Below are 12,364 nucleotides of genomic sequence, written 5' to 3'. Positions count from 1 at the left end.
AATTTTCGACGATAACAAAATAATCATACGTTGTCGAATTCGTCAGGTCGATTAATACCACACCCACAGATATAGATAATTATTATTATTATCTATATCTGTGACAACGCCATATTTTATCTAATGATAAGGCGTTGGTGATAAAATTTATGTTTTTAGTTCAATAACGTAAAGCCAAATATTTCATGGTAGAATAAATACAACAAAGAATGAATTTGATAGCAGTTCCGACCCTATCAATAAACGAAAAAATATAGAAGTTGTGAGTGTAGGGTTAAATTATTTTTTTTTATTATAATTGCTAATTATCAACATTTAAATAAATTGTTTTTAATAATCTAATATCTTACTTAAAATAAAACAGTTCTACGAGAAATAATATAATAATAAAATATATCATTTAATAAGAATGAAAAGGTTTTACATGTAGAATATTTTTATTCTCAACGTCAATTTCAGTAATTTATCATTTACTTAGATTAACTTACAAACAATTTATAATCAAATTTCATTATATTTAGTACCGCATACTGTATTTAAAGATTACTAATGAGGTTACAAAAAAATAAATCGATATAAAGAAAAATTTAATAATTCGCATTTGAACTTTTTCATTCTAAGGTGACAATTTACGTTTAAGGCTCTCATTGTGGTGCCCAAGTAGTGTGTCTAATTCATTTTTTTTTTTTTAATTTCGGGTAATATACCTTTATGACAGTTAAACATACGTAAATAAATTATCTTCGCTACTCTTCATTATTCTGAAAGTCTTCAGTCAATGTTAACGGTTTTATATTAATATAAATTTTGTTTAAATACTCATGTTTAAACAAAATTTTGTATGTGGACCTCGTGGCGCAACGGTAGCGCGTCTGACTCCAGATCAGAAGGTTGCGTGTTCAAATCACGTCGAGGTCAAGTCTTTTTTGTAATATTTTCCCTATATTTTAAAAAATTAATTTTTTCCGACCAATTAATAAGAAGTTATATATAATGCATAACCAACATATCTGGTAAAATTTTAAATAATATCTAATTTTAATTTGAATGGTTCGAAATAATTTATTAATATTAAGATGCAATATTATTTGAAAATACTAACGCCATCTGTTAGTAATATATAGTAACGATACTGACTCCATTTTTTAAACATGTTAAATCTAACTTTAGTTTTTTATAAATATAAAAACTAGTTATTAAAAAAAAATAAACTGACTCAATAACTTGGCAACTTTGAGCTATTGATTTTTAAATATATTTTATATCTTTTGTTTTTTTTTTATTTATTATCATAAGTGTTAGACAGTTTTATTTAAGTTAGGACTATTTTCAATTTGAAAAGTTTATTTAAGAGTAATTTATTATATTAAGACAGCCACAGTTGCAGATATTAATCAAGATTTTATGCGACAATATCACCCATTACTAATAACAAGCCTCTTTTTAATAAACACACTTTTAAAATACTCTAGAAATTCTACTACAAAATATCAAGAAGATATTTTACTCCCAAATTATTTTTAATTATCTACTCTATAAATCCACTACTTTGATTTTGTTCTAACACTTCTATAATTTTTTAAAAATTTCATTTTTTTTTTATAAAAAAATTATATTTTATGATATTTAGTTGTATAGTCTGTTAATTTTTTAAATAGTAGGTAACAAAATATATTCAGTGAATCTAAAGTTATAGAATTTGTCAGAACAGACTTACACATTATGTATACTTACAAAGCAAAATTACTTATTACCTGAGACGTCTTTATAATATAGGAATAGTGATGTATCCATGAAAAAGTTCATAGGTACATGTCTAAATAAAAACATTTTTTTCTATTCTCATTGACTAGTGGCGCAAATAAAATTATTTTTGGGGAGAGAGGGGTATATTTTTTTCTAAGTAAATGTATCTAAAAAGACAATAAAATGAAAATAAGTCATGCACGACTATAGTAATAGAATCGCTGTTTTAAGGTGGAGAGATTTAACCCTCAACCACTTCTTTGGTAGCACTACTGTCCTTAACAATTTTCCTTTCTTAAAATATGTCAGATACAGATATTTATGTACCTGTAGACCCAGATTTTCGCATAAATAGAAAGTTAGAAAACAGGTGTACGTCGTATACCATTGTCCGCATCCAATGTCCTTTGGAATTTTTAAAAAATCAGCGTCTGCTAAAAAGAAATCAAATAAAATTATGTCTATCTGTATTACAGGAACACACTACATATTATCAATTTTCATTTAAATTTATAATTATTAATTATAATTTTTATAAAGCAATTTTTTTTTATTGCTTTTTACTTAATTTTAATGTTGTGTTCTATAATATTTTATTTTGTTGTACCTTATTTAAAAACAATTTCCTAATATGTATTTTTATGTTTTGATCGGTTAACTATGTCGCTAAGACCAACTAACTAAGACAACTGGAGTGATAAGCAGTCAACTTTCTTTTTTAAATAAAGTTATTTATATATTATTAATAATTTTGTTTAAATGACTATAATTTTATTTAAAATTATAATAATAATCAGTATTATATAACGCATATTAGGATTTTTTTTATTATACAATTAAGAAAATAAAATTAGACATGTACATCTTATCTTGAATATTCATTTTCTTGGTCCTAGCTAGAATCTTGATTATCTTGTTCTTTTTTTGAACCTAGGTTTTCTTTTGTCTCAGTTGACATTTTTTTTTTCATTTGGATCATAAAATCCAAAATTTCTACAGAATAATACAACACCGCGTTCAATTTGTATGTTTAAATCAGGTTTATTAGGATTAAAGAACCCATATTTTCCATTAGAAAGATCCGAAACAGTATCTTTAAATTGTTTTATAACTGCATTATTTTTATAAGAATTTTTAGGTGATATACTGTATTTATTAAATTCTGCGTCAAAAATTTTTTTCTTAAGTGCTTTTTTATAAAGTTTGTTAGAAATATTGAAATCAATTGATTCATATTTTTTTTTTTCTATGTTTTGGTACCATTCATTTAAGTTTTTAAGAGTATTTAATACAGGAGTTTGAAAATGAAAAAATTTTAACGCATTAAACATGCATTTTATCAACGGATTAAAAATACTTACACCTTTTATAAAATCTGTAATGGCCTCAATTAAAGTTTGGGCATTGTTCTCCGTATAAATATCTTTTATTATTGCAAACATATTTTGTAATGGATGTAATACTTCGAAGTATATTGAACTCAATACTATTGAACAAGCTTCTGATTTTTCGTGAAAATTTTTTTGATTTACATTAGGTAAAAGAATGTTCTCTTTTAAAATGTTTTTATTTAAACAATATTCACTATTATTTGAATTTAAACACTCATAATCGCGAATACCAATATTTTCAGTAAAAGTATTCCATTGATTATTGCCAAGAATTTCATTAAACAAGGCAATTTTTTTATCACTTAAGCCACACAGAGAAAAAACGTAACATACATTAGTTAAAACGAGAAATAATATTAAAATCTCCATTTTTACAAATGGATTGTTTCGTATAAAAAAAATATTTTTTAATAAAAAGTATGTAATATAAGGTTTTAGATATTATAATATATTAAACTTTATATTATGCGAGTATGAAGTAAACAAAATGTAATTACATTTTGTTTACACAAATTGAATTTAATTTTGAATAACAGCAAATATATTTTAATTTTATACAAAAATAATTTTTTATAATGCATGTATACAGAGTAATTGATTTATTATTGACCACTTGATTACTACTAAATTAATAATACAAATAATATTTGTATTATTTTATATTATTTTATTTATTTTTAATAACATTATTATTAAAAATAAATAACAAATAACATAACATATTTATAATATAAAACAAAGAAACTTCTTGATTTTTGGCAAGTGAATTTAAAAATTACGTAATGTATTATTTTTGACCCAAAAAGAATTTAAAAACTATTGCACACTTCTATGAACAGAAAATTTAGTAACACACAAATTAAATGACTGTAACATAAAATATATAGGGAGCATAAAAAAATAGTTTAATTTATATTTACAGTGGTACAATACTGGCTTAGGTTGAGTATGGATCTATCAAATATAAACCAATATTCTTAAAAAATATTGGACCCTATCTACAATGAAGGGATTCGACTAGCTTTTCGGACTAATTCACTGATAATTATCTTAAGTTACAAAGAAGAATCTATTTAAAAAAAAAAAAAATGAGAACAATTTATTCTTTAATACTGTATAAAACACCCAATTATTTTAAGTTCAATAGCTAAGAATGTATCGACATCACTCAAAAAGAGGCATTCTAAGGGACAAAAAATTACAAATGGGACGTTTCAAAATCTTTGGGGCGATATAACTAAACTATAATAAGCTTAAAATGAAAAAAATATTTTCATAAATTCTACTCGCCCAACAATATCACAAGTGAAGAAGTTATTATTATTTGAACAATATTACACCATTCTGACTCATTTATTTCAAAAAATTAAAAACCAATTTATGATACATTCTCAGAATACAACATAATATTACTGACTGCTTAAATTACTCAAACGCCGTTATAATTCTAGGACATCACTCTTCGAAAAAGCACTTGGAGATGAAAATGGAAAGACAGTATGACAGTTCTTTACTAACTTAAGTTTAGCTAATTAATTGTAAATGAAATTTATTGAATATTTTTTTACATAACATTATAAAAATAATTATAAAAGTTTATAAATTATAAAATAAAAGTAGATTAATGACCGTTTGAGACCGTTAAAAATTATTCAATCGTTGATTGAAGTTGTTAATAAAGAATAATATCATTTTATATGTTATATTGAACAATAATTAAAATGTTTTTTATATAAAATTATATTTTAGCTATTTAGAATATTATCAGTAATATCTTATATATGTATATATATATTTAACTCTTAAAGTTCATCTCTGGATCGATAGTTACAAGTCCGAAGTTAGAATTGAACTGACGACTTAGCTTGTTTCCTGTTTTGTTTTTGTTATTATTATTTTTTCTGTCGTTGTTGTTTTGTTTTTATTATTATCACTGTTTTTATTTTTATCCGTTGTAGTTGTTGTTTTTGTTATTTTAGTTCATTGAGTTAAAAAAAAATGTATTTAATTTTGATGGCTGAATATAGAAAATAGTGTAGTGCATTTCTGAAGAAAATGAGTTAACTTTTTATTATTTCTATTTTATTATTATTATGCTAACATTCTAAAATTTATAGTGTAAAAATTTAAAAAATAAATACTCAATATTTTAGTCACTAAATCACTATAGAAAATTAATAATACATAAAAGATAATAGTAAAAAAATTTAAGCTGCTCTCCTGAAACGACAAAAATGTATTTAACTCTTTTTTGCACTAATTCATGGATTTATACATTATCAAGATTTTCTAGTCTCCATATTTAACGTTACATTTTCTTTAGCTTCATTCTTTCTACAATTTTACAATTGTATCTATTCATCATAAAATTAACAAATTTTGAGTTACTTATATATACATATTTCTTACATAAGAAATTTTTACCATATGGTAAAAATGCACAATTCCTTGCAATGTAATAGCGTATTATGACGTGTCGACAAAATTGAATACGTTATACAAAATAATATTGTTAATCAATTGCATAATTTGAGTTACTAAAGTTATACACTTTATGTAGTTATTACGATATACAAAGTGATTCATTTATCATAAACCACTTAATTAATCGAAAAATAATTAATTAATTAATGCATTTCTTTGTTTTATGAGATTGAAAGTATAAGCGTTTCTTAATATATCAACCATAAAGTATTTTTTATGTTCATCCCTTATACTTTATAAGGGTATTGTGATTCAATTCTGAAATCTTTTAAAAGAAATATTTAATTTTGAAATACATCAACTAATGTTAAAATATTTCATAAAATTATGAAATATTGGTATCCTATAGCTGCTTCAAATTCTATTTGTTAAAATCAGGAGGGTGATGCAAACATTAAACTAGTATTTTTAAAAAAATTATTCATTATAATAACTTGAAACATGGTAGAAATATTACTTGATATATTGTGACCAATTGGTAAAAAGCTCATTAATACTTATTACATTAATAATATTAATTAATTAGAAAAAAAAGTTAAATTCGTCATCTTCCCCAGACGAGGGGTGAAATGATTTTTTTAATGAAGCAAGTTGACATATCATAACTTTATTTTGGCAATACTTAAATAAGTAATAATCTATGCATTATTTAATTAAGAGGGACACCTCCCAATCACTTTAAGAAACTTTGGATGTATAACACAGTTTTTAATTGGTCTACAAAGTAATTAAAAAAAAATGGAGTTTGAAAAATTTAAAAGGGGAAATTGATCTGTTGACTTCCTAAGATGTACTACTGGAGAATTTTTAGGTTTATTTTTTGCATTAATAAAAAAAATCAACTTTCATTTTTATTTAAAAATTCCCACTAGTACCCACTAATTTGAATAACACTTAAAACTTCAAATACTTTTTATTCGCAACGTTTTCCTCTATTGACAGTAATAAAAAAAATGTATTTATTTAATCACGTTCAAGTTAAAATCTTACGCCATAAAACGACAATATTATATCGTTTTTGCAAAAAAGGTATAAGATCGATTAAAAATAACATATGTGTTTATTTTAATTATTTACGGAACATTTGGCATTGTTTGGTTAATCTATTTTAAAATACTTATTAATATTTCCAAACACAACTACATATTTTTTAAATCCAAGGAGATTTTATTCTAATTTTTCTAATTGACAATTATATAATTATTTCTGTCTATATAAAACATCATAAAGGTTCAGTATATTTCTAATGAGTTAGTTGTAATTGGTTGCATTTCAATCTTTATAACTAATGAGAAATTTTAACGAAGACATTTACTTGTAACTAAAATAAAAGTGTAATGTAAATTTTTTTTGGACTGAAGTAATTTTAATAGGTTTTTTCTTCGAAACTAGCTTGATGTCAGATGAAGATCAATTAGAACTCTAAGAAACATAACATAATAAGCAGGCTTCAATAATTATTTTGTTGTTGAAAGTTTATATAGTTTTACTCAAGGAATTATATAAAAAGTTCTTAAATTATTAAAAGCACGTATCCCATGCGTGATATAATATTGATTACGATTTACAATGTTAAATATATATATATACGTTTGGTCTATAATTATAGCTCAATAATTCATTTTATCATATTTCATTAAAAATATAAATTATTTTTAAATTTTAAATAAAATGTAAAAAAAATCTAAAATAGCTTTTTTGTAGAGTAGATTTTAAGAAAAATGTTGGTAAAAAAATATCTTATTAATATTCAATAGTAAATATTCTGTAGCATTTTAAAATTTGTGAAAATTTGTATTTTCATGTATTATTTTAGGGTATTAAACATTGAAATGCGTGTTGAGAAAAGACAAAAGAAAACACTATCTTTCATGATTAATATAATTTGGAGGGGTGTAACTTTTTCCATGAAAATTACTTAGGCTTTTGAAAGAGAGTGTTAAGTAATAATTGCCTTATCAAATATCTCATTATCGTATTAATACCAAGTTTGTAAATATAACAGACCTTATACTTAATATAATATAAATTTTGACTCATAATAAATAAATTCTAATTTTAGTTAGAATAAATATTGTTCGTGTTTTTATTTGAATTAAATCAAGGCATTAGAACGTTATCAATTCTCATGGAAAAATCCATACAGATATCATATTTAGTGTGAAAAGATTGTGTTTACTTCTGTCCTTTTTTTATAAAACATAGCCAGCCTTTGATACCGTAGAATAAATAGAGAAAAATTATAATTTTTATAAAATTTATAATGTTACAGAAAATTAACTACAAAACTTTAATGAGAAATTTTTTCACCAAATTATTTCTTAAAATTTATTCTATAAAATTGCTACTTTGAATTTTTTTTTAACATTTCTCGTAAATTTTTAAAATTATAATATTTCTATTTGATTATAAATATGATATTTATTGCATTATTATTATAGCTCATTAGTATATTAAATATTAAAAAAAAAATTAGCAAAAAATATTAACTGGATCAAAAGTTATTTAAGTTGTCAGTGAGTGTTGGGCCACTTTGTATATAAATTTAATGTTTTCTTATATCAGTAGACATTTTTATTAACAGGTGGTGCAAATATTAAAGTTTTAATAGAATATTTTTATTCATATTTAATTTGTACTCGATATATTTCATGACAAAAATGATTAAAATATTTCGATTTCTTTATTTTAATGCAATTTTAATTAAATTTTAAAGGGTATAGCTTCATNTTAATTTGTACTCGATATATTTCATGACAAAAATGATTAAAATATTTCGATTTCTTTATTTTAATGCAATTTTAATTAAATTTTAAAGGGTATAGCTTCATTTTTTTAAATAGCAAAATACATTAGCTAGCTTGTATAATACATAATGATCTAATAGAGCAAATTACTGGACGATAACAATTTTTTGACTAGTATTTTAAAAATTATTAATTTTTTATAGTAATAGGTAGTTGTTATTTTTGTCATTAGACATTGTTTCTCTTCATCCTACTTAGATATAAAAATGTTAATAACTTCCGAAATACTGCCAAAAGTTGTTATCTATCACTCATTTTATTAATTATATCATTTCCTATTAATAAAGTTAATTAAATATTTGTTTTGCCATTAATTTGTATTTTAAAATAATTACTATAGCTTTGAAAAATGTTAGTCATTGATTCTGTTTTAAAATACTAATGAGTAAATTTAAATTGACTTTTTATTAGTTTTTTCAAAACTTATAAAATGTTAAAAAAAAAAAATTTTTTTTTATTTAATTAGCTCCTAGAAAATATGAACAGTTTTAAATATTATTTTAAAAACTTCAAGTCATTCAAATCATTCACGCGTAAAAAAGTTATGTCTTCCAGTGTCATTTTAGGGATTTATTTAATGGGGAAGGTCAAAAAACTTATTGAACCCAATTAAATTGGGAGTTTCAGCGCTCCACTCCACATCTCACGGATGTCTAATTGGGATAATATCCCAATTGATTAAAGTAAGATATTATCTTACTTTAGTCACAAATCGTATTTGCATACATGTTAACGTCAAAGTATTGCACGTATGAGAATATTGTGAAATTAATCAAAATACAAAATCTGTTTAAAATTCAACTAGTCTCGGATTAATGGTTATTTATATTTTTTTTCATCTTATCCTTTTTATGTATGTGACGCGACAAATATTTTGTTCACTAACGTTTTCATTATATTGTTTTTTGTAACACTGTAATTATTATAATGTTAAGAAAGCATATTTTGAAAAAATGATATTACTAAGATAATTTAATAAACGTAAACTGTTGTGAATTGTAATTTCAATGGGTTATGGCAACTCCGTAAGTTATGTTTTTCACATACAATGTTGGTAATACATAATGTGTACAATATACACGTCGGGTTAACCACTCAGAACAGTGAGTACATAGGCGGACGTGTAAGTATCGTGCGTACCCCGCCACCGCATTAACACATGCACTAGGCTTAGTCTCCAGCCAACGGGTTCGGTCGACGACCGCTAGCAATGTACATTATAATCGTGTGCCATTCCCAACAAAATACATATATATATATATATATGTATATATTGTTTGGTGAGCGCTCAGGTGCACCGTACAGTACTACAGATCACCAAGTACTGCGAAGGACTACGGTCGGATGTTTGTTATAAACCGGTCCGTTCAAGGTTTTTTTAACGTCCATTCGGAGTCGCAGCAGTAGTTGCTCGCAGGGAGAGGGGAAGTACAAAGTCTTTTTCGGGTCGCTGTTCTCAGCCTCCCCGGGTAGTCCCGTGTGTCGGTCTTGTGGTACCGCACAGTGAAGTTCGTCAAGGGCGGACGAACGTTAGTCATCCGCGCACTATTTCCCCTCTGACGGAAAAAATAATCGTCCAGTAGCATTATCATCATCGCATTGTTCGTTCTGTAGCCATCGAAAAAGCCACGCCGAGTTTTTTTATCTCCTAAATAGTCGTTGTTGTTCGATAACAGTACATTGTAGAGACGTGTTCATACCATGTACATTGTTCGTGTGATGTGCTGTGTCGTGTTCCAATAGTGCCATGTTAGTCAAAAATCTAACATTTCATTTGAAAACAAAGGGTACAAAGAATCTGTGAGACCGTCCTCAAGTACGAGGTATTAATTTGAATGTTAAGTACCACAATGTATTAAATTTTTTTCCGGTGTACCTACCATAGATCTAAATGAGAGTCTTTAATAAGTAATTCGACTCTATTAAATTTCTTATAACTACGTTTTTTTTTAAGTAACGAAATGATTTTACTTAACGTGATTGTTCGCCATTAATATAGTTCACACTGGCAAGTTCAAAACATACTATATTTGTTATTATAAAACGGTTTAAATTGTCTTACTTCGATCATTTTTCTTGAGACACATGAAGTAGTTCTATCAATTTATACTTTTACAACTTTATTACGATGTTTTAATTATATTTTAAATATAAACCCTAATGAATATAAATAATTAACACGTAAAGTTACAATTAAACACAAAATTACATGAATAGATATCATAATAAGTGATCCATTTCCACTAATTTTACCAACTATAGAAAATTTAAATGTTACTTAATTGAAAATTAAAAGAAATTATAACTTTAGAGAAAATGCAATCCTATAGATACGCTATATAAAAATAGAATAATAATTTTATTGCAAATTTAACTTGTTTTTAAAAACATTGATCATCTTTAATTTTTGATATTACATAATATTTTAAAAAAGTCTTATTTCTCTGACATAATTTATATAAAAATTACTCATTTATAGATTTATTAAACATTTGTAATCTATAATGCTAATAATAATTAAGATTAAATTGCATAGATAAATAAAACACATCAACATCACATTACACTAGCACTGGTGATAAATAAAACAATAAAAACTAGGGTAGTAATTGTCATAACTTTTTATGTTCATTGTTAATTATCTGCAATTTATCAACACTTAAAATTATAAGCAATTCATTGAAATATTTATATCCAATTATTTGTAACAGCAACTAACTAAGGACACAAAAGAAAAACTTGACACGTTATTTGTTTAATTAAAAAGTAAAATAATCTATTATAAATAGTACATTATAATTGAATTTATAGTTTATTGTTTTTTAATAAACTGGAAAAGTACTAATAATGAGCTTTAGCTTACTTAAGTTTTCTTTTTCGAAATTAATGTCTCATTTCTAAAAGATTATTTATTATGACTAATTATTTTTGTTAAATATTCAATAATAGACAAAATGGCATAAGGTAATTGTAAACGAATTTAATGAAATAAAAAAAAAATTAACTTGTACTCCTTATATTTCAAGCCTGTATATATTTTACTCTTTTATTAATCACTAGATTGCGTTGTTAGTTTCTGTTACGGACAATTTGAAATTCAACATACGAGATGACTAAATCAAAACCCTTAATTCTTAAGTAATAAAGTTATTTAACTATAGTATTAACTAAATAAAAAAGTATATCTAGAAATTTAAAAACTTTACCTTAAGTTCCAATAGGAACCATGTGCGTCCGCAAAGACGTAATAAACGACAGCTGCCCTTAGGCTTTTTGCTAAGTCAATTTTCATTATATTTTTGTATTATAATCTTTCATGAAGTAAAAATGTATTTTATTAAAAATATTGAATTTTATTTGACATGCTTATGATTATTAGGATATGCAGATTTGCCTTTATAGATTTATGACATGCATAAATTAAATTTATATGTCAAAATATGAAAATTTATGCTGTANTTATATGTCAAAATATGAAAATTTATGCTGTAAATTTTAAGATAAACTGTTAACTAATGTTTTATTTAATTTTCATAACTTCCATTTATAAACAAAAACATATCTATTAATCCTAGAATTGTAATTTATGAAACTTAAAAATTTTTTTACCATAAAACTTGAGGCAACTTTTTCACATCCTTATGAATCCTAATAATAGGAATAAATATTTTTTTATTGAAGCGCAATAAAACAGCTTGACTGTTAGGTTTTCATGAAGATTTTTATTTAGATTTGATACTAAAGTATTATACAGCTTTTTGTAATTGATTGTCAGGAGTCGGAGTCGTTCAACGTATTAATATATTATAACGTTATTTTTATTATTTTATTTAAACATACCGTTTTTAAATAATTAATTTTTTTTTTTAATAATATTTCTTTAACGATATAAGTTATGTTAAGTTTAATAATATTTAATATTTATTCAAATCGTAT

The 12,364-nt window shown here is 24.3% G+C and overlaps 1 non-coding gene across 1 annotated transcript; it reads left to right on the top strand.

Moving 5' to 3' along the window:
* Positions 1-846: 846 nt before the first annotated feature.
* On the top strand, positions 847-918 carry Trnaw-cca (transfer RNA tryptophan (anticodon CCA)). The gene has a single exon. It is a non-coding gene; the product is annotated as a tRNA-Trp (tRNA).
* The last annotated feature ends 11,446 nt before the right edge of the window (positions 919-12,364 follow it).

The sequence above is a fragment of the Daktulosphaira vitifoliae genome, unplaced genomic scaffold, assembly GCF_025091365.1.
Source record: "Daktulosphaira vitifoliae isolate Bord-2020 unplaced genomic scaffold, ASM2509136v1 Scaffold_5, whole genome shotgun sequence".
Lineage (NCBI taxonomy): Eukaryota > Metazoa > Arthropoda > Insecta > Hemiptera > Phylloxeridae > Daktulosphaira > Daktulosphaira vitifoliae.
This window is presented reverse-complemented; position numbering and strand designations above follow the sequence as displayed.